Source organism: Wyeomyia smithii, chromosome 1 (assembly GCF_029784165.1).
Source record: "Wyeomyia smithii strain HCP4-BCI-WySm-NY-G18 chromosome 1, ASM2978416v1, whole genome shotgun sequence".
In the NCBI taxonomy this organism is placed as follows: domain Eukaryota; kingdom Metazoa; phylum Arthropoda; class Insecta; order Diptera; family Culicidae; genus Wyeomyia; species Wyeomyia smithii.
In genome coordinates, this window is record NC_073694.1 from 183648069 (window position 1) to 183672989 (window position 24921).

The window sequence follows — 24921 nt, forward strand, 5'->3', positions numbered from 1 at the left end:
TTCTCCCGAGCAAAGAAAGCGAATTGTGCACAAATGGGGCACCGTGAGTGGTCTTTCTATAAGAAAATTAGCTAGAGAAGAAGGTATAAGTGTCGGAGCAGTTAAAACCGCATTGCGGAAGTATTGTGAAGAGTGCACATTTACTGATGCCCCAAGACGTGGTAGAAAACCCGGGCCTGTTGATCCCACAATGGACAAAATGGTTGTGGAATACTACAAGCGGCATCCTTCAGTATCAGTACGAGATGTGGCGAGAAAGCTTGGAATCTCGGCGAGTAACGTTATGCGTGCCAAGAGAAGAATGGGTCTGCAGACCCGTCGGAAGCAGAAGCAGCCAAAACGAAATCCAAAACAAGCTGAATCTGTTAAACCGAAACTCGGAAGCTTTATGACAAACTACTGACCAAAAAAATGGGGTGTGTTATCATGGATGACAAAACCTACATAGAACTAGACTATAAGACTCTGCCAGGACCGCAATTTTATACATCACCGAAGGGAAAGGATGTCCCTGGACCAGCGAAAGCCATTTACACCGAAAAATTCGGCAAAAAGGTAATGGTTTGGCAGGCCATTTGTGAATGTGGGAAAATATCTCGTCCATTCATTACGAATGACACAATGAATGGTAAAATTTACGTGAAAGAGTGTTAGCAGAAAAGGTTGTTACCCATGCACAGTGGTCCAATAAGGCAAAAAGTGGAACTTAATTCCATAGCGCCTTTCAACTTCATCCTAGCTTAATAGTGTCTTCGGAGCAATTGTTTGTATGAATGACCCGCATAATTGCAAATTACCAAAAAATATGAAAAGTTTACTATACTAAAACTAAAAAAATTAACTTTTTTTGTGTTAAGAGATAGAAGAATAGTTTATTCAGCAAAGTTGTAGAAAATTCAAAAATATGAAACTTTGTTGAACAAATGAAAATCCTATCTCTTTTCGGTACAAAGTTATAAAGTACACTACATGGAACTTATTTAAAAGTTAGTTTTTTGTACTTAACTTTTGTTAGTTGCATTTTACACGAAAGTGTAGTTCGGAGGAATTGTTACGACACATAAAACTCGCATTTTTGCCGAAGACCATATATCTCCAGGACTTTTCCTTACAAAGTTATATCATATTTCAGATTATTTTTTCGATAACTTCAAGAACGTATAGGTTAAAAAGGGGCAAGTGGAATCATGATGTCAATATTTTTCCTTGAAGTTAAGCTGAAGTACTATAAACTTCTTTAGGTTCCATTTGTTCCAATCCACCCATTTTAAAGTACGGCGAGCGTATGTTACAGTAGGTTTTCATATATTAAATATATTAACTTTTTTGTGTTGAGAGATAGAGGAATGGTTTATTCGGCAAATTTTTAGAACATACAAAAATATGAAACTTTGTTGAACAAACAAAATTTCTATCTTCATTGGGAATAGAGTTACGGAGTATTTCATGTAAAAGTTACTTAAAAGCAAGTTTTTTGTATTTAACTTTTGTTAGTTACATTTTACAAGAAAACGTTGTTCTAAAGAAGCATTTGAGCATACAAAACACACGTTTTTGTTGAAGGCCACACATCTCCAGGACTTTTCCTTACAAAGTTATAGCGCATTCCAGCATATTTTTTCGATAACTTCAACAACGTATAGAATAAAGATTAGGTGGATTGGGACGGATGCAACTTATAGCAGTTTTGAGCATTTGAGCTAAACTTTGAGAAAAAGAATTGACATCATGATTCCACTTGTCCCTTTTTACTTTATACGTTCTTAAAGTTATCGAAAAAATATGCTGAAATGTACTATATCTTTGTAAGGATAAGTCCTGGAGATGTGTGACCTTCAACAAAAACGTGTGTTTTGTATGCCCAAATGCTTCTTTAGAACAACGTTTTCTTGTAAAATGTAACTAACAAAAGTTAAATACAAAAAACTAACTTTTACATGAAATACTCTGTAACTCTGTTCCCAATGAAGATAGAAATTTTGTTTGTTCAACAAAGTTTCATATTTTTGTAAGTTCTAAAAATTTGCCGAATAAACCATTCCTCTATCTCTTAACACAAAAAAGTTAGAATATTTAATATATGAAAACCTACTGTAACATACGCTCGCCGTACTTTAAAATGGGTGGATTGGAACAAATGGAACCTAAAGAAGTTTATAGTACTTCAGCTTAACTGCAAGGAAAAATATTGACATCATGATTCCACTTGCCCCTTTTTAACCTATACGTTCTTGAAGTTATCGAAAAAATAAGCTAAAATATGATGTAACTTTGTAAGAAAAAGTCCTGGAGATATATGGTCTTCGGCAAAAATGTGTGTTTTGTGTGTCCTAATAATTCCTCCGAACTACACTTTCGTGTAAAATGCAACTAACAAAAGTTAAGTACAAAAAACTAACTTTTAAATAAGTTCCATGTAATGTACTTTATAACTTTGTACCGAAAAGAGATAGGATTTTCATTTGTTCAACAAAGTTTCATATTTTTGAATTTTCTACAACTTTGCTGAATAAACTATTCTTCTATCTCTTAACACAAAAAAGTTAATTTTTTTAGTTTTGGTATAGTAAACTTTTCATATTTTTTGACAATTTGCAATTATGCGGGTCATTCATACAAACAATTGCTCTGAAGATACTATTAAGCTAGAATGAAGTTGAAAGGCGCTATGGAATTAAGTTCCACTTTTTGCCTTATTGGACCACTGTGCCATGGTTAAGCAGCATAACAATCCTCCAATCTTTTGGCCCGATCTTACTTCCTGCCATTACTCTAAGAATGCACTAGGGTGGTAAAAAACAAATAATGCCACATGTGTCCCAAAGGAGATGAATCCTCCAAACTGCCCTGAAGTTCGCCCTATTGAAACTTTTTGGGCTTCGACCAAGGCAAAGCTGAGGAAACGTGTCAAACCAGCGGACAATGTTGAAAAATTTAAAAAAGATTGGCTTAAAGTGGTAAAAATGGTCGAAGAACACACTGTGCAAAAGCTTATGAGTAGTGTTAAGAGAAAAGTTAGAGAACTCGCGTTTCCAACGAAAAATAATCCCAACTTGAATTAAAACTGGAAAAAAAACACTTATTATCTATATTTCAGAATAAAATGACCCGGAAAATCCTGTATTTTTTGTTTTATTCAAGAAAGAAGATGTATTTATAATTTTCGGAACAGTCTATAAATAAACCTTGAAATCCTAATCTCAACTATACCAAAATTCTTAAAGTCCCAAGTTCAAACTTTCTGAAATTCCGAATTCATGAGATCTACTACTCCTATATTCTTAAAAAATTCAACTGTTCAAATCATATATTTTTACAATTTTCTTCTTCAAATTCATAATTCTCAATATTGAAATCCAGAAATCCTGAATTCCTAAGCTCACTGAGTCTAATTATATGACCTGTGTCCCTATTAATGACAGAGAAATCCTAAAATCTTGAGATCTTTATATAATAGAACACCAAAAATCCCTGAAATTTCCAAAATTGGTCTACCCAAAATCCTGAAATTAAATTATTTTTAAATCCTAGGATCTCAAAATTTAAAAAATATCTATTCCTCAAAGCTGAAAAATTGTAAAAGCCCTGAAATCCTAAATCCCAAAATCCTAAAATCACTAAATTGGGGAGTTCTGAAATCCTCAAACCTGATAATGTCGAAATCTTCAAATTTCAAACTCTAATGTCTAGCGCTGCACCGAATAATAGGGCAGGGAAAAATTTTTTTTGTGGAAAGTATCGAATTTTCAGTTTACCGAATAATGGTTTGAACTCGAGCTTGTCGAGGGTAGTTCACCTTAGGTCAAGAATAATTTTATTTTTAATTCTTATCATCTTATCATTTTTCGTTGGTTATTCAACAGAACATGATGATTGAAATTACTCTTGAATTGAAGTGACTTACCCTAGACTAGCTCAAGTTCAAATCATCATTCGTCAATCCGAAAATTCGGAAAAAACTTATGGAAAAAGGTTTTGCAAGTAGTTGGAATCCTACTTAGTAGGCAGTCAACTCTGTGTACAGATTGGAAATTGTAACTTCACCGAATTTACAAATTCATCTGGCGTACCACAGGGTAGTAGCCTAGGCCCATTATTGTTTTCAATATTTTTCAACGATGCGGCAATTGTTCTCAATCGCGGCGGCAAATTGTTTTTTGCCGATAATTTAAAAATATTTCTGGTTATCCGCCCACTCGAGGACTGCAGAGAATTGCAGAACCTATTGAATATGTTTTTTGATTGGTGTATGAAAAATCGATTGATGCTAAGTATTGATAAATGCCTCGTTATTAGTTACCGCCGCACTCAGAACGTGGTCCTATATGACTACGATATAGCTGGAATTAAATTAACCAGAGTCAATCAAGATTTGGGAGTGATACTGGATGAGAAGCTATCGTTTAAGCCTCATCTATCTTCGACAATTGATAATCCATATTTAAAATTGCTCGTGAGTTCGATGATCCGTTATGCTTTAAAGCATTATATTGTTCGCTAGTCCGCTCGAAGTTGGAATTTGCCAGTGTCGTCTGGAATCTTTATCAGGCTAGTTGGATTGATAGACTGGAAAGCATTCAGCGAAAGTTCGTCCGCTATGCGCTACGACATCTCCCATGGAACGATCCGCAATACCTGCCACCTTATGAAGATCGCTGTCGCCTACTAGGAATTAAAACGCTAGCCCAACGTAGACGCGCAACACAAGCTGTATTTATTGCGAAGTTGATTACTGCTGAAGCCGATGCGCCCGAATTATTATCACAAATTCAATTCTATGCTGCAAATTGAATATCAGTCGACGCTATATGCTGCTCATGCTCGAGTTCCATCAATGGAACGCCAGTTTAATCAATACAGTGATCTATTTGATTTTAATATACCTTCTTCTGTGTTTCGCCGTAGATTCTTAGAAAGTGATAAGTGATTGTTATACAAATATAAAAAGATACTGACTGTTATTATTGTACTTGCCAAAAGATGATGGGGTTTTAACGCACACTTGAGGAAGGTTACCTTGTGACCACCTCCAATGAACTTTTCCCCATCCACATTACATTTCATGTAGATCGTTGTTGAGCAGATGGAATTTATTAAATAAAATAAAATAAAAGAAATTCATGTAGACTCACGACTGCTGTTTCAAAAGGGCCTATCCAAAAATGTGATTGATGAATGAAATATTTTGTATCAGAAAAACGACTTGTTTGATTGAAATGGTGTCTTCAGCAAAGTTGTAGGAAATAAAATTCCGATTCTAAAAAATATATATACACTCTAAAATTATTTTCTTTCTCTGGGCCAAATTTTCCAAACTGTCACAAAATATAAAATATCTTAAAAAATACCTATTTTAAAAATCTAATTTTTTCACACATTGAAAACGACAACATTTATTACTATCTGTCAAAATTTGGTGATGGTAAAATGAAAAACAAAAGTCGAAGAGGTTGTTTATACGAAACGACCGCAAGGTTAACGTAGAATTACGACAGCCTGTCTTATGTCAATAATTTTTTGCAATAGCTTTGGAAACACACTCGATTAGGGTTATTCATTTTAATGGTGTGAAGCGATATATTTTTCCCTATTTGTTTCGTATATTATTTTTGCTTTAAAAATAAACGGAATCCGTTGGAAACTAGCTGAGTTCAGAACTTTTGAAAGTGGGCAATATTCGTGACGCTCTCGATGCTTTCAGTTTCGGAAAGAAACATAAAAAAAAATCGTATAATCAATTCATAAATGTTTGATATAAGTTGTATTTACCAGACAAATGAACTGTGCAGTAACAGTTAATAATTTCAGCCTTGTTAAATGTTTAAAATAAACAAAGCAGAAAGAATTTTAATTTTCCGAAGGTATCGTCGGAATCCATGGTCGAGTATATGAATATGAAGATTGTTTGTATTTCATGATGCTGTAGTAAATTGACATTTACGGATTTGTTTCGCTTATACCGCTTGTGATGCACAGTGTTAATGAATCGTAATATACATCGCACTGCTGCGCAATTGCAGCAGCATCAAACTGCAATCAAAGTTGCAATTTAGTAATAACCATTCATTATGCTCTTCCAAATATATTTAGCAGCCTTGAAAAAGACTGGTTGCTGCAGTTGCAAATTTCATTCAATTATCGCATGAACGCTTCATGGTCCAGATAGCGCGCGATATCCGCCCTGACAAAGATTGAAACCCGGCTTTTCTTTCTTCTTCACGATCAACAACCAACGTCCGTATGGTATCGGCACAATCATGGAATGAATTATACATAAAACACAAAGCGCACATTCTTAGTCAACTAGGTATATTCTGTCGACCTTGTTAGGGAAAGAAGCATTGTGCGACCAATCAGAGGTCGACATTTGCGTTTCGACAAGGCTTGACAATTTTCAATAGTACAATCGTTCAAACTATCAGATTACAAGTTTCTGCATTTGGACGGGTGCTTGGTTGATTTTCCAATCGATTACTGCAAAAATGACGAAAATCAGTTGGAAACTGACTGAGCTTAAAACGGTTGAAAATGGACAATTTTTGTGACGCGGCCGATGTTTTTGGTTTTTGAAATTGGATCCCTGTAATGAAATTGGTCCCCTGTATATGTTACCGAAAGACGTAATTCTACGTCAAAAAAGTTATGGACGTTTGAAGATTTTGTCATTTTCACTCAGATTTTTTTTGTGTTTTTTCTGTTATTGTTATAAATTATCGCTAAGAGCATGATACAAATCCAACGCGCTGTTTTCGTAACATAATCAATCATTTTGATACTGGCCCTATTGAAATCTAATATGCGAAACTCAGCAACGATTCCCGCTATCAGACGGCTTTAAAAGCAAGACGCGTAGAGAGAGCTAGTTTCTCTACATGCAGACGACATGACGTACAAATACGAGACTCGTTAGTTAGTTGCGCTGACTTGGAATACTTTATCGCTTTCAAGTTTTGGATATTATTATCCGATAGTTTCCGCAGCTGCTTCGAACACTTTTTACCATCGAAAGGTCGAATACGTTTAACTTTGTACGTAGTGTTATTCATGTTGTTTGCTAGACCTTAACACCAACAGTTATTTAAATTAAATATTTTTAATTAAAATATTTTTTAATTACTCTCCAAGTAATAAGTTGAAGTTCATTAAGCAGACGATGTGTGCAGTAGGGAAAGCGAAAAATAAGCGAATTGGAAGTATGATACAGATTTGGAAAAATATACCGCATCCTGACGAGACTTGAACCCGCAATCTCCGGGATTGTGGATTTGCGGGTTCAAGCTGGGCGATTGCGGGTTCAAGTCCCATCGGGATGCGGTTATTTTTCCAAATCTGTATCATATTTCCAGTTCGCTTATTTTTCGCTATCCCAACTGCACACATTGTCTCCTTAATGAACTTGAATGTTAACGGGTAAAAGCCGTTGTTAAAAATAGAAACTTAGTTCGAATAATACAAGGGGCCATCCACATACCACGTGGACAGCTTTCGGGGGGGGGGGGGGGGTTGGCTGATGTCCACGGTCCATAAAATTTTTTTAGAATTTATATGGGCAGTTGTCCGAGGAGTGGGAGGGGGGTCAAAATCATTAAAAATTTGTCCACGTGGTATGTGGATGGCCCCTTAGTAGGTAAGAATAGCATGGCAGGTATAATCGATTACCACAAAAACAGCGCGTTGGATTCGTATCATGCTCTTAGCGATAATTTATTACAACAACAGAAAAGTGAAAGTGAGTGAAAATGATACAATATTCAAACGTTCATATCTTTTTTGTTTTTCATTTTACCATCACCAAATTTTGACAGATAGTAATGAATATTGTCGTTTTCAATGTGTAAAAAATTGGATTTTCAAAAAAGGTACTTTTTAAGATAATTTAGATTTTGTGACAATTTGGAATATTTGGCCCAGAAAAAAAAGTTTTAACAGTGTATATATTTTTTTAGAATCGCAATTTTATTACCTACAACTTTGCTGAAGACACCATTTCAACCAAACAAGTCGTTTTTCTGATACAAAATATTTCATTCATCAGTCACATTTTTGGATAGGCCCTTTTGAAACAGCAGTCGTGAGTCTACATGAAGAACTGATAGTAAAGAATGACCTCTTTATCAACTGGGAACAACTGTGCAAAGTTTCAGCGAAAGCGGAAAGGACATCTTAAAAAAATATTTATTTTTATTTATTTCCCATGGATGCCTTGGAAATTAAAATCTTAAAATCCTTACATCCAACATTTGTTACATTTCAAAACCCTTAAGTCTCAATACAGTGCTATTTCGATTTAATCAACAGGTGATTTTTTCTCTACACCAAATTCCCGCTCAGTTTTCTCACGTTTCCTATTTCGATTTTATCACGCTTCGTCGAAAGAATTCCAAATCAAGAATAATGTATTTTCGGTTGTGGAAACTCAATTCCATTGCTCATTTTTACGGATGGCCAAGAAAGTGTCATGTTTGTTACAATATTAATTTTGTGAAAAACCATGACTTTGGAGCAGAAGTTACGTTTTATTCGAGCAACTGAGAAAGAAGGTTTATTGAGAGCTCAGATTACTCGACATTAGCAAGCATTAGACTCGCTAAACTATGCTTAAGAATTTGTAGAACAAAATCAAATTGACATTGCATATATAATTGCCTGGAGAAAAGTTCGCGAAAATGTTTTTAATCTTGAAATCCTAAAGTTTTACACCCAAAAACTCTCCAATTCTTAAATCCTGAAAAATGCTAATTCTAAAACCCCAAAAACCCTCAATCTTTTTTAGTAGAGTAGCTAAGTCGTGAAATCCTATGGTCTTAAAATGATATAATCTCATAGTTCTGAACTCCTGTTTTCCTGTTTCTGTTATTCCAAAAATCTTTAAACTTCAAAATTCTAAAATCCTGGAATGCCAAAATGATTAGATAAGAAATCCTGATCCTGAAATTTATCTGAAATAAAATTTTGATAAATGATAAAAATATTATGAAAATGTAAAACAAATCTAAAATGAAAATCATAGTTCTCTTTCTTTCAGTTACAACCAAACTATAGAAAGAACACGCAGCGGAGTAAAGTTCTCCAAATATCTTGCTTGTCAAAGAAAATGTCAAACCCATCGACCGGAAGTATATTTCTGGCCTTCAGTCTGGCGAAAAAAGTCCCCGTCGCCATAGCGACAATTTTGCTTCTACTACCACATCATCGTCGCGAAAAAAAAATCCACCAACCGGCGCTTGCATTTGCTTAAATCGATAATGAAAGACACCTCCAGCTTGGGCGAAGAAGCAGCAACCCGAAAAAAAAATCGGACCTATTCCTCCAGAGCTCCGAATAGATCCAGATTTTTTTCTCCGTACGAGAAAACGCTTCCGCGGGAGCGTAAAAAACGTTCCACAATCTCGTCCCGCTCATTTTGCTCTCGGGAAAATTATCGCAAGCAACCTTCGAAAGAAAAATCTGCCACCCCAATTTTTCCCGCCCCCGGCGGCCGTGTGGTCCGTGGCCACACTGCCTGGCAAAATTATGTGTACTTTTTTTTATCCTCCCCTCTCCCCTTCCTCAAACCGGGGATCACTTTACAAACACCATCATCGCCAGCAAGCAAGCTAATGGATAGTGAGCGCCGAGGTCCAGCAGACCCACCTTCCCCTCCAGTTCCTCCGCCGTGCAAGCTGGCTGCAGCAGAAAACAAATGCTCTTTGGCGTGGAAAGCAGATTTTTATTTCCGCCATCCTCCTTTCCACGCCTCATTTCCCAACATTAAACATTCCTCTTCATTTTCTCCGCCGAAAGAGGTTCAAACCCCTTTTGACCGGGCTGCAAAGTCCCAAGCACCCAAGCTGAGTTAAGGATATTGGGTTTAATTTTTCTTCCGCCCCTTCCCCAACTTACCTTTTTCGGGCTACGCCCGAGTCGCGCTATTCTGGCAGCACTTGGGTTCCGGTCGGTCAGCGAATGTCCTTAAAAAATGAATCGAGCGGAAAGAAAAGCGGAAAGAAAAAGGATGCAATCGTTCTCGTCGTGCCGGTTCTGCCAGTTCCGCGCGCCCTGGTCAACCTGTTGTTTGTACGGCGACGACGACGACGACGACGGCATCCCGAACACGGTTCAAGGAAGTCCACAGTGGCCACGGGGAGAAGCAGCGAGGGGATGGTGGATGCCCATCCGGTATATAAAGTCGCAGTTTCGATGCGCACTACTTGTTGATACTCGCGCGGAACGGCCACCAACCACCGCAAGAAGAAAGGGGGGTGTTGGAGAAGTGCGCCAACCGGGGTTACCAAGGCAGCAGCCAATGTGGGATACAAAAAAAAATTGGGTGGCTGGGTGGAAATAAGTCGTATTTTTCTACGTTAAATTTTTTTCTCCCCGCTCTGTTATGAAATTCCATTCCGTTTTTTTTTCTTGCTGCTGGTGCTGCTGCTTAGTTTTCTGTTCCTCCCGGAATCACGTACTTTTGCGATTCTTTCGAAGGGTATAGCAATCACTGCTAAAATAAAGTTCGGAACGTGATCCAAGCAGATCTAGTGAAGTTACGCATTGAACCACTTAGATGACTATTTGTGGGTAAAGATCGATAACGACGCCGGCTACGTTCCTAGCCAGCTCACACCGCTAGGTGGTTTAATACAGGTTTTTATATTTCTGCACCCACTATCTCGGTTGATGACAATTTCAAGCGGAATATTTATTTCGATAAAGTTATTTCAGTTCATCACAAGCAACTTATCGAGTAAGATAAAATCTCCTTCCTGTTTTTTTTTCATCAAACAAAATTTAACAAACACGAAAGAAGCCTTGGCAAGCAGAAGGAAGTATTCCGAAAGTTCGCCCCGGTCTCAGGTGAATCTGACTGACCAGCAACGGGGAACCAACGACGATAGGCTGGCTGGCTGGCTGCGAAAAAGGAGGGAACGTGACAGACCAGGGTGCAATTTTCATTACATTTTTTTCTCGCAATTTTTGTTGTTATTGCCGTGCACGCTTAAGGGTTGTGTGTGTGTGTGTGAGAAAGAGAAGACATGCGGAAAAGAACGATTTTTCCAACCTCTTATCTCCACCAGCCGATTTTTTTACCACTACTCGCCGTCCCGGTTTCGGTGCGCACCTTCTTTTTGATAGTGAACCTGAGACCTGCTGCCGCTGCTCCACTTGCCACAGACATGGAAAACTGAATAATAAATAAGCATATAAGGAAGCAACGAAACGAAACGAAACGAACCTCATGTTGTTTTGGATGGATTGTTGTTGAGGGAGGACAGAAGGAAAATCAGAAGGACGTTGCACCTCCCCCGTTCTTGATGGCCCACCACCGGACGTCACTCACACTTTCATCCTCTTTTGTTTTTTTTCTCTGCTCTCCCATTCCAAAACTAAGTCAATGAAACGAACGAGAAAAAATCATTAATTTTTTCGTCCTTCGGTCGACTCTTATAGTGGCGTCCTTCGCTGTCAGTGTTCTCGACGACAACGACGACGACGACGACGGATGGCTGAAACATCCTGGATGGTGCACACAGAAATCCCGCTGGTCAGCTAACAATGGCTGCCTGAAGCAACTTTCAGGAAGGAGTCACAACACATAGCAGGAGTAAAAAAATCGAACTAATATGGAAACGATTTCGGAAGTCGGAACATACGAGATGATTGAGCGGAGACGGAAAAGTTCGATCACCCCGTTTCCAAATTGTCGATGGATTTTCGCAAGGAAAAGTTTCCCTCCTTTTTCTTCTCCAATCAAGCTGGGGAAGTTTTTTTTTTCTACCAATTTTAGTCTGCACTTTTTACTGCGCGTTCCGAGATACCGTAAGGTACGGATGAGAAATGCCGAAGGTGTTTCATAAACGGTTCAATATCAACGGGTTGAAAAAATTATATAAACCACCGTTAACGATGGTAGTTGCTACGTCAATGTTTTATTTCGGTGTTCGCTTTCCGTCAGCCCAGAGATGATATTAATTAATTATTAATGTTTTAACTAAAAATTTAGTTCGGTGTTGGAATAACCACACAAGTTCTTTCATCATACAGGTTCATTATTTTTCTTCTTATTCAGAACCAGAGCTGAGGTGACTCGTGCAGTTATGTTTATTTGACATAGACTTCGCAGCTCACTGATATAGGCTACAGGACAATTGCGGGGCTAGTGCTACGATTCTATTAACACTGACCTTCTTCTCTCCAGCCGGGACTCTTCTCCCATGCTTTGTAGACTACCAACGTACCTTAAGGCCAGTTGGGAAGGAGGTAATACCAAGAAAAGGCAAAGTCGCGTTTGTCTCATGCTGAGATTTTATTCGCGTTAGGTTGAATGCATCGTCTGCTACGTAATGAAAATTATGTGCGTTGGTGCTGGAGCACTTCCCGGACGAACACATACGATTCACATAGATTCCCTAGGATTCCTCACTTTGGCATCGTGGGCGTCCTCTATAAGTATCCTGAAAAAAAATAAGAATTTTTCGAAATGCCCTGTATATGGGACTAGGGATTTTAAATGAGAATCGTGTAGTAAGAATCCATCGGATTCTGTAGGTTCCACATTTAAATCCGAAGAATTTTCATAACACGATTCTCATTCAAAAATCCTAGTCCCATATGCAGGGTTTTTCCAATGACTTTTTTTTTTTCAGGATACTTATAGAAGTCGCCCATGATTTCAATGAGGAATCCTAGGGAATCTATGCGAATCGATGTGTTCGTCCGAATTTATATGTATATGGGTCATTCCATACGAAGTGACCACGAAAAAGCACAAACTTGGACACGACTATCACAGATTTTGCTCAAAGTTGGGAGAGTTATTCATCTACTGTCACTTTGGAAAAATCCCCAAATTTGGTGTCGATTGTAATACCTCCCCGCTCTGTTTATTGCAAAGTAACGCATTTTTTGTTCAAAATCTCTTTTTTCTTTTTCTTACAATTCATAGACGTAAGATGTCCGAAAAGTACCGATAGATGATTTTTAAAGAAAATAAACCAAGGAATTCAGGAAAAATATAAGTTTTGACCAGAAGTGTTGCCAGATAAATTATTTTCGTATTTGAAAACTAAATTTACATTTTTTCGGCAAATGCAGCCATTTCTATTCAAAATTTGATAATTTCATCGTGTTCCTTGGAAAATTTTACGTATGAAGCAATTATTATCTCGAGGTAATATGAGCCAATCTCGAGATATAACATTTTTACCAAAAAAGTTGTAAATTTCGTAATTATTTTTTTAACAATTTATAGACGTAAGACACTCGAAAAATTGTGATAGGTGAATTTTGAAGAAAATAAACCAAGAAATCCAGAAAAAAATATAGTTTTTGACCGGAAGTGTTGCCAGATAGATTATTTTTGTATTTTAAAACTAAATTTGCATATCTGGCAAATACAGCTAATTTGATTTTAAATTTGATGATTTCATTGTATTTCTCGGAAAATTTTACGTAAGAAACACTTATCATTAGTAATAAGAGCCAATCTCAAGATATAGCATTTTACGAAAATAGTTTTAAGTTTCGTAATTAATTTTTCGTAAATATGTTATATCTCGATAGTTAGTAAAGAGTGCCCTTTTTTTTAAAGGATTAGTAATTTCAGGACTTTTTGTTACACGAATTCAGGAAATTTGAAATTTTATGAAATTAGAAATTCGGGATTTTGATTTATTTAATTTATTTTAAGATACAGGATTCAGTCTCGGCTTAATCGTTGAAGCGTATAGTCGATTTTTCAACACGCTCCGTAAGCGCCGGTAATATAACAATAGGCTATTGTTCTCGAGAGTGAGGAATTCTCTGTGTCGGGTTTCGGCCGATATTCTGACGTGATTATTTGATTTTTGATTTCTTGGTTAATAGTGCAGTGAACTAGGGGGAGGAAAAGGTTACGCGGGCTTTGGTGGTCCGGATAATCGGTTGAAGTGACACCAAGTCAGCGACAGTGGAAAGAGTGCCATATATCCTCGGACGAAGGGCCTTTTACAACTGTCCCACAGGCCTGCTCCGGGCAGGTTATGCTCCGAAAGTCGCAAGTGCTTTTCGTTCGTTGTCTGTGATTTTTTTCCGGATCTCTGTTGGTGTCCTACTGGTGAAGTGATTGAAACGAAATTCGTGTCAACTTGAAGGAACAATACCCTTAAAGTGTATGAACTCATCAGGAAGCTTCACTGATTAATCTTTGCGAGACTAGTAAAAAATTGATAGCTTTACTAACGGGACGACGGACTCCACATAGCAAAGTAGGAATCTAGTGACTACTGTGGAATTTGTGTGAGGAGTTGAGAATCTAGGTCCGTTGAAACTGGGTGAGTACCACCCCGGACCCATACCTTAGGGGGAACGGACCTGGAAGGTCCACCGGAACGATAGATGGAACAGATAAAAGCCGAACATTGCCCGAAAGGCTGGATCTACACCAAGGTTGTTAATACGATAGATTATCGTCGATAATCGTCATCGCCGTTACCGATGGTATCGTTATTGACGATGACGATACCGTTTTCAAACATTAACGATATCGGCGATAACGATAGTCACTAGACGTTATCAGCTCACTAACGCCTTATGCCAGTTTTGTCTGCTGTGGTAGCGAATAGTGGACGACTTGATCGAAAAGCAGGCACGGAATGAGGAAACGTTTTTTCACTTCGGAGGATTGGAGACGAAACATCACTAGGCAACAGGAAGAAACTTTTCCTTATTTGTTTATTTTTCGCTTCTCACCAGAGAAATAAATTTATCAGTTTTAATTGTTTTAGATTATGAGGCGCTTTTTAAAGCACAAATTGGAATAGTAAGGTATGTAGCATTGTCATATTTGCATTTAAAATGCATCTAAATGATATATCTAATAAAGCAAAAGATGGTATTGCAGTGGATGGTGATAAACAAACGTTATTGATTCGATACCGTCCAGTACCTATTGTCATTGACAATGACGATAATGTCTGAAGACGTAAGCGTCATCGTCGATAACGATAATAGACGGTATCGTTATCGGCGTTTACGATAAATTATCGATTAACAACCTTGATCTACACAATAAGAAAGGAGAATTGAAGATTCTCCGTGTGAAAACCAAGGATGGTCAACATTTTAATAACCCTTTCGTTGTCCGCACTACAGTAGAGAAATGTGTGGGAAGAAAAATAGAAGGTGCCTTCCCCGAAATGCGAGGTCTTTATTACTCACTCAAAGTTAGAAACGACATGCAAGTTGAAAAACTCTTGGCGCTCAACACATTAATTGTAGGAACGTTGGTCGAACTTACGTCTCACCTGAGCCTGAATGTCACCAAATGCGTTGTGTCATGCTCAGATGTTCAACACATTCCAGAGGACCAAATTAAGGAAAGAAATTAAAAGATCAAAAGTCGTAGACGTGAGGAAAATAACAAGAAAAACTAACGAAAGCAGAATAAATACGGCATCAATGATCCTGACCATAGAAGGCACGATGGTACCGGTGTTTATAGAATTCGGGTTCCTACGCGCCCGTACCCGCCCCTACTACCCGGCCCCAATGCATTGCTTCCACTGTTGGGAATTTGGACACACAAGAATGCGCTGTCAACGGAAAAAGCCAGTAAGTGGAAGATACGCCCAGACACATGACATACTGGAGAATGAAAGTTGCATGAATGAAAAATTTTGTAGCAGATGCAACGCATCAAGCCACACGATTTCAGACAAAAAGTGTCCATGCTATATCAAGGAGAACGAAATACAGCACATTAGGGTCGACCAAGGGGTCTCCTACCCAAATGCCAAACGCATATACGAAGCCAGCCATAACCCAGGGCCCTCCTCTAAAGGGACGCACAAGGATGGCAACATTCGTTCCCCGTGGATAAATGGAGGAGAAAGTAAGGAAGAAAAAATAGAAAGCAGGACGGAAGAAAGGATAGACAAGAAAATTGGACGCTTAACCAGGACGGAATAGAGTCGGATGGCTTATCCCCTGGAAGCAGGAAATGGAGTAGCTACCCAACACGACATGAATGCCACAATAATAGCAGAAGAGGTCAAGGAAACCCCCACTCAGAAAACTTCACCTGTCTCTAGGTGGGCTAGTACTCTCGCAGAGTCCCTGGCAGAAGGACAGCGGCTCTGTATCAACAAAGAGACGACGATGGCGAACACCATAACAAATACCGAACAATCAGCGGAAGAGGTCGAGGAAACACCCTCCAGGAATCCCTGGCTTGAAACCTGGAGGATCAGTACTCCCGCACAGTTCCTGGCGAACAGCCCGCGGATCTGTGTAGATCAGCACAGCGCCCCGCAATGTCGAAGAACTACAGTAGAAGACACCAGTCACCCACACCCCAGGAAAAACATGAACCCCCTCGCAACCGTATTCTACCCAGGGAATTCCACACGATTATCGCATCCTCAAAACCCATCCATCGTCTCACAAGCAAAACCACTCTCAAATCGGCTACCTATAGCAATTCAGTGGAACATAAACGGTTTTTTTTTTCATAATGCTGGTCAGGGATAATCCAGCAACGGTTCTTGCGCTACAAGAAATTCATCGAGTCTCCCCAAGCAGCATGGACAGAACACTAGGAGGGAAGTACTCCTGGATCCATAGGCAAACCAACAGCATTAATCACTCGGTTGCCCTTGAAATCCAAGTTGGAATCCCCCACACACCGATTCAACTCGACACCGAATTGCCGATCATTGCTACTAAAATCCTCGCACCGATACCTCGAACGATAGCCAGTGTATACCTGCCATGCCAAAAAATCCCGGACCTTGAGAGAAAATTAAGAGAGGCAATCCAGCAGATTCCTGAACCTCGTGTCCTGCTTGGAGACTTTAACTGTCATCATCCAAAATGGAATTGCAAAGAGGAGAACAAACGTGGATCCGTTGTTGCGGATGTGTTAGAGGACGCCAATCTTACCATTTTGAACGATGGCTCCCCTACGTTCTTTCGAGGAAACAAGGAGTCCGCCATCGACACCAATTTTCATCAATATCAACAGCGACTCTACTAGCATCATGAAGCGACCTAGGTGGCTATTCGAGCAAGCAGACTGGACCCTATTCAACAACCATATCTTAGCAGCAATCCGTGACAATCAGCCTGGTAGCATCCCCGAACTTACCGAATGCGGTTCCTAAAACCAGCCGAAAGTCAGGAAAAAAAAGCTTTGCACTGGTGGTCGCAGGCGTTAGTAAGGCTGTGAAAGCACGTCGAAAGGCCCTCCGTGCTGTTAAACGGCTGGAAGCACAACATCCCGATAGTGAGTCAGCCATGGAGCAGTATGGAAACTAATGGCCTTCTGGACTCTCGTCAACACGCTTTTCGATCAGGACTTGGGACAGGGACTTATTTTGCGGCACTAGGACAATTACTGAAGCAGACCAGAAACGGGAATGAGCATGCCAAGTTAGTATCTATTGATCTGGCAAGAGCATACAATCGAGCCTGGACCCCAAAAGCCATCCAGCAGTTAGCCACCTGGGGCTTGTCAGGAATCATCCTCAACTTTATAAAAAAATTTCCAATAGAAAGGACATTCCAAGTAATGATTGGCGATAAGAAATCGAGAGTTCTTCGGGAGGAGGCGGGGGTCCCTCAAGGGTCCGTCCTTGCGGTGACACTATTCCTCGTTATCATGAACACACTGTTTCTTAAGCATTTCGCCCAGGTTAAGGAACGTTGCAAAACTACTGTAAACCTCCTCAAGGCAATTTCCGGGCGCCGTACGAGTTGCAGTCGAGGAACCAGGCTCAATGTTGCCAAAGCCTTATCGGATTCCAGACTCCTCTACGGACTGGAAATAACCTGCAGTGCATCCACAGAACTGATAGCTGTACTCGGTCCAACATACAATGAATCACGAAGAGTAGTATCGAATCTGCTGGCCAAGAGCTCCCTCCAGTGTCGCAGGTACATTGGACCGGAGACAGGGGCTGGTCCCTTCCCCCATTACGTACAGATTGCGGCCTGAAACATTTACCACGAAATATCCCCACCACACACACACAGATTCACAGACGGCTCCAAAGCTTACGAAAGGGTTGGTTTCGGTATCCACGAAAGTCTTGAAGACAAATTTTACCGACTTCCAGACATGACATCGGTCTTCACAGCGGAATCAGTTGTAATCTTCCATCCGGCAAGCCAATCGCCATCATCAGCGGTTCACTCAGCGCAATCAAGGCACTCGAGTCTCCCACAGCTCGTCACCCATGGATTCAGAAAACTCAAAAATACGCCAATCCGGACTGCGTATACATTTGGGTACCAGGGCACTGCGGAGTTCCTGGAAACGAGTCTGCAGACAGGCTAGCCGCACGTGGTCGAAGAGGTTCGATGTACACGGATGGAATCCCATGCGCGGATGTAAAAAAATGGCTGGATAACAAAATGCGACAAAATTGGGTGGAAAAATGGAATAGCTGCAGAAACCTGTTCCTACGTAAAGTAAAAAATACCACCATAGCTTGGAACGACCGGAAAAATTGGAAAGAGCAAAACATTTTGTCTAGACTTCGAACACAACACAAGTGGAACACATTAATTGCGTCTGTCCAGATTTCGAGGGACCACGGCGAACAAATCAAATTACCAGCAGCATTAGAGAAGCACTCAGCAACGACCCAATAGCGGAGACCTCGGTCATCCAATATTTAAAAGACTGCAGATTATTCGATTCGATATGAAAGCAAACTGTTTATTAACAAAATGTAAATAATTGTCTCACATGAGGTAACCAGCCGCCGGCTGAAAGCCTCAAAAATATAGACAAAAAAAAAGATACAGGATTCCCATTCCAATTTAAGAACTTCAATTTTCTCGCATCTTAGGCTTTCAAAATTCTGTGGTTGTCGTGATTTTAAAATTGGGAATTCAAGGCCTTAAGCATATTAAAATTTGTGTATTTGAAGATTTCTGTATATCGAAAAAGCATGATTTTTGGATTTCACGATTTCAAGGCTCCCAAGGTCCTGGGATTTAAGGGTTTTAAGGATTGAACGAATTAAGGATTCTGTGGTTTTAAATTTTAGAGATTTAGGATTTAAGTATTTTGAGGTTCTGGGATTTTTGGGTATTGGCATTTTTGGATTTCGGAAGATTCTGTGATCGGGCTTCGAAAATTCGGCATTGTAGGAGTTAGGCATTTTAAGATTCTAGGATTTTATGTTTGAATGAAATAGAGATTTAGTTGTTTAAAACTCAAGGACTTGAGGAATAGGATTTTGGGAATTCTAGTGCTCTGGAATTTTTTGATTCCAACATTTGGAGAATTTTGTGACTTGAAGATCAAAGGATTTCAGACGTTCGGGACTGGAGAAGTTAAGCCTGCATTTAGATGTTACGATTTCAACACTTTAAAATTTAAGAATTATAGGATTTGGAGAGTTTGAGATTTTAGGATTTCAGGTTTTAAAATAAAAGTATTGCAGGACTCATGAATTTTTTTTTTTTTTTGTTATTAGATCTCGGCATGCTAATATTTTGGAGTTTTAAGAGACATTCTTGGATTTTAGAATTTTAAAAGTTCAAGAATATTTTAAAATTTGCGAATTTTATCACTTTTATTTATTTGAGATTCTATGCTTAACTTAAGAAGTTTAAGTCTTTTAGATTCAAGGAACTTAAACCTCAAGCAGTTTTGAATTCTAAATGGGTCATTCCATACGAAGTGTACATGTCACTTGGACACGACCATCACAGATTTTGTTCAAAGTTGGGGGAATTATTCATCTACTGTCTCTTTGGAAAAATCCAAATTTTGGTGTCGTTTGGAATACCCCCGTGCTCCAGGACCCCTCTCTTTATTGCAAAGTCGCGCAATTTTTGTCAAAAATCTCTTTTTTCTTTTTCTTACAATTCATAGACGTAAGATATCCGAAAAATTTTGATAGATGATTTTTGAAGAAATAAACCAAGGAATTCAGAAAAAATATAAGTTTTGACCGGAAGTGTTGCCAGATAATTTTTCTTGTATTTGTAAACTAAATTTACATTTTTCGGCAAATGCAGCCATTTTTATTCTAAATTTGATAATTTCATCGTGTTCCTTGGAAAATTTCACATAAGAAACAACTATCATCCCGAGGTAATATGAGCCAATCTCGAGATATGACATTTTTACGAAAAAATATGTAAATTTCGTTATTATTTTATTTTATAATTTATAGACGTAAGACACTCGAAAAATAGTGATAGGTGAATTTTGAAGAAAATAAACCAAGGAATCCAGAAAAAATATTATTATTGGCCGGAAGTGTTGCCAGATAGATTATTTTTGTATTTAAAAGCTGAATTTGCATTTTTCGGCAAATGCAGCTAATTTTATTTCAAATTTGATGATTTCATCGTATTTCTTGGAAAATTTTACGTAAGAAACACTTATCACTCCGTGGTGCTATGATCTAATCTCGAGATATAGCATTTTTACGGAAAAAGTTCTGAATTTCGTAATTAATTTTTCGTAAAAATTTTATATCTCAAGATTGGCTCATATTACCACGGAGCGGTAAGTGTCTTACGTCTATGAATTATAAAATAAAATAATTACGAAATTTACATCTTTTTCGTTAAAATGTTATATCTCGAGATTGGCTCATATTACCACGCACAGTGGTCCAATAAGGCAAAAAGTGGAACTTAATTTCATAGCCCCTTTCAACTTCATCCTAGCTTAATAGTGTCTTCGGAGCAATTGTTTGTATGAATGACCCACATAATCGCAAATTATCAAAAAATATGAAAAGTTTACCATACTAAAAATAAAAAAATTAACTTTTTTGTGTTAAGAGATAGAAGAATAGTTAATTCAGCAAAGTTGTAGGAAATTCAAAAATATAAAACTTTGTTGAACAAATGAAAATCCTATCCCTTTTCGGTACAAAGTTATAAAGTACACTACATGGAACTTATTTAAAAGTTAGTTTTTTGTACTTAACTTTTGTTAGATGCATTTTACACGAAAGTGTAGTTCGGAGGAATTGTTATGGCACACAAAACACACATTTTTGCCGCAGACCATATATCTCCAGGACTTTTCCTTACAAAGTTATATCATATTTTAGCTTATTTTTCCGATAACTTCAAGAACGTATAGGTTAAAAGGGGCAAGTGGAATCATGATTTCAATACTTTTCCTTGAAGTTAAGCTGAAGTACTATAAACTTCTTTAGGTTCCATTTGTCCCAATCCACCCATTTTAGAGTACGGCGAGCATATGTCACAGTAGGTTTTCATATATCAAAAATACTAACTTTTTTGTGTTAGGAGATAGAGGAATGGTTCATTCGGCAAAGTTTTAGAACGTACAAAAATATGAAACTTTGTTGAACAAACAAAATTTCTATCTCATTGGGAACAGAGTAACAGAGTGTTTCATGTAAAAGTTACTTAATAGTTAGTTTTTTGTATTTTACTTTTGTTAGTTACATTTCACAAGAAAACGTTGTTCTAAAGAAGCATTTGGGCATACAAAACACACGTTTTTGTTGAAGGCCACACATCTCCAGGACTTATCCTTACAAAGATATAGCACATTTCAGCATATTTTTTCGATAATTTTAAGAACGTATAAAGGAAAAAGGGGCAAGTGGAATCATGATGTCAATTCTTTTTCTCAAAGTTTAGCTCAAGTGCTCAAAACTACTATAAGTTTCATCCGTCCCAATCCACCTAATCTTAATTCTATACGTTGTTGAAGTTATCGAAAAAATATGCTGAAATGCGCTATAACTTTGTAAGGAAAAGTCGTGGAGATGTGTGGCTTTGAACAAAAACGTGTGTTTTGTATGCCCAAATGCTTCTTTAGAACAACGTTTTCTTGTAAAATCTAACTAACAAAAGTTAAATACAAAAAACTAACTATTAAGTAACTTTTACATGAAATATTCTGTAACTCTGTTCCCAATGAAGATAGAAATTTTGTTTGTTCAACAAAGGTTCATATTTTTGTACGTTCTAAAACTTTGCCGAATAAACTACTCCTCTATCTCTTAACACAAAAAAGTTAGTATTTTTAATATATGAAAACCTACTGTGACATATGCTCGCCGTACTCTAAAATGGGTGGATTGGGACAAATGGAACTTAAAGAAGTTTATAGTACTTCAGCTTAACTTCAAGGAAAAGTATTGACATCATGGTTCCACTTGCCCCTTTTTAACCTATACGTTCTTGAAGTTATCGGAAAAATAAGCTAAAATATGATATAACTTTGTAAGGAAAAGTCCTGGAGATATATGGTCTGCGGCAAAAATGTGTGTTTTGTGTGCCATAACAATTCCTTCGAACTACACTTTCGTGTAAAATGCATCTAACAAAAGTTAAGTACAAAAAACTAACTTTTAAATAAGTTCCATGTAGTGTACTTTATAACTTTGTACCGAAAAGGGATAGGATTTTCATTTGTTCAACAAAGTTTTATATTTTTGAATTTCCTACAACTTTGCTGAATTAACTATTCTTCTATCTCTTAACACAAAAAAGTTAATTTTTTTATTTTTAGTATGGTAAACTTTTCATATTTTTTGATAATTTGCGATTATGTGGGTCATTCATACAAACAATTGCTCCGAAGACACTATTAAGCTAGGATGAAGTTGAAAGGGGCTATGAAATTAAGTTCCACTTTTTGCCTTATTGGACCACTGTGCCACGGGATAATAGTTGTTTCTCATGTGAAATTTTCCAAGGAACACGATGAAATTATCAAATTTTGAATAAAAATGGCTGCATTTGCCGAAAAATGTAAATTTTGTTTTCAAATACAAAAAAAAATATCTGGCAACACTTCCGGTCAAAACTTATATTTTTTCTGAATTCCTTGGTTTATTTTCTTCAAAAATCATCTGTCAAAATTTTTCGGATATCTTACGTCTATGAATTGTAAGAAAAAGAAAAAAAGAGTTTTTTGACAAAAATTGCGCGACTCTGCAATAAAGAGGGGGGTCCTGGAGAGCGGGGAGTATTCCAATCGACATCAAAATTGGGATTTTTCTAAAGTGACAGTTGATGAATAATTCTCCCAACTTTGAGCAAAATCTGTGATGGTCGTGTCCAAGTTTGTGCTTTTTCGTGGTAACTTCGTATGGAATGACCCATATGTGGAAAAAATTTGGATTTCATGTTGAATCTTTCAGTGTTCAGACTATTGAAATCGGAAAAAAATTGTTAAAAGTAGTCAGGGTTTGAGCGCTTATATTGTATTACAGTCATTTTTTATCAGATTAACAAGATTATGGCTTCAATCGATCAGAATTTTTTTTACGATCAAGTTGTAGCAACAAAAACAACCAGTTGATTGAGACACTATTGAAAATAATAGTGAATCGAATCATACCGAACAACCCGCCGACAGTCGACACTAAAGTACACAACCGATCTAAATTTTGAACGATCTATTGTTTTTGTTGTTTTACTCGCGGATGCTAGGTACTGATCGTGAAAAGGAAGAACAGGCAAAATAGTACCGGTCATCTCATGCCGGGTTCTCCCGTATATCTGTTATTAAGGAGTATTTGATAAGTTTTCAGAAAGTAAAACATTTTTTAAAACTGAAAATTCTGCCTAAAATAACCAGAGAAGCCGAATTCTCGCTTTTTTTTCTTAGTGCTAATTTTTCGACCGCGGCCGGCGCATTTTTCAAAAATATTTTACTTTCCTTGCCATTTCCTATTCTGCTACGCTCCGCCCTCTTTCCAAGTAACTGAAGAAACCTTGGTATAAAAGGTACCATTCGAAATTTTACCATCATCTTCTTTCCAAAACCGTACCGGTGACATACGGATGACAGTTTTACAGCGATAACAGTTAGTAAAGCTATTTCGTTTAGTGAATAGACAAATCTATTGGGATATGATGTAATATGATGTATAAGCGAAATTCCCGGAAGCGTGAGAAGGATCGACAGAAGACGATTTCTCCGAAGCATCGAAATAAGGAAAAATTCCGTACGTTATGCGGTCGTGCCTTGGATACCACCCTTCTACTATTTTTCGTCGAGCACATAACGGTTGAATTTAACAATTTTATAATTTTGTATTTTAAGGTAACAAACATCCAGAATTTTTCGATTACTAAATTTAAGGACCATAGGAAATTTATAAGCTGGGGATTGTCGGTCGGATTTTAGGATTATAAATGACAAAATTATAAGTAAGAAAAACAGCCGCCTGCACTTTGCCTCACACCAACACGGACTGCAGCAACTCTCCAGCGAAAAGCCAGCTGGAATCGACGCGATTTCGATACCGAAAAAGCGTCCCTCGGTAGGGCCGAAAACGAAACACAAATCCGCGCGTCTCCATCCAACCTCCCACCCCGAAGCTGACCGTATTTCTTCGGTTTTCCTACTACTGGTCCGCGCGCGCATACACCGAGCCGAAGAGCATACGGGGATGCTGCCACCAGAGACACCCGACGAATCGACACCCGAAACCGTACCTACCGTAGTTCACTCGCCAGCCACTCACGGCCAGTCCGTCCGTCAGTCTGGCACTCACTCTATTGCGCTGCCTACTACTGCAACTGCAACAGGCACCGGGCTGCCAGGTCGGAAACAAACAATAGTTAGGTACAGCTGGCAACGCCGGCTAACAACGAACGGGAAATCGGAAGAAGCAACGGAAAAAAATGAAGTCCGCCGTTCGCTGTGGCCACCATCCGGCTGACTGGGAATAAGCTACGTACGACGATAGACATCCATTTTAACACCCCGCCCCACGTGGTCCCGTTATTCCTGTCGATGGAGTAATGTTGTTTCGGCACTACACCGCCGTTGCCGCAACCACCTCCGCCAGCCACTGCCGCTCTGTTGTTGGTGGGTTTTCAGGGATTTTTCCTTTTCTTCACCATCCACTATCACAACTATTATATTTTGTGGGCGACTGTGCCACCCAAGCGGCTGACAACGAGAACCGGAGGGAAAGGGGACATATCCTAAAATGG

General features: G+C 38.4%; 1 protein-coding gene across 6 annotated transcripts in view; it reads left to right on the forward strand.

Moving 5' to 3' along the window:
* Positions 1-24921, forward strand: part of LOC129720725 (mushroom body large-type Kenyon cell-specific protein 1) — a 487807-nt gene that overhangs the window by 222711 nt on the left and 240175 nt on the right. The window lies entirely within an intron of this gene.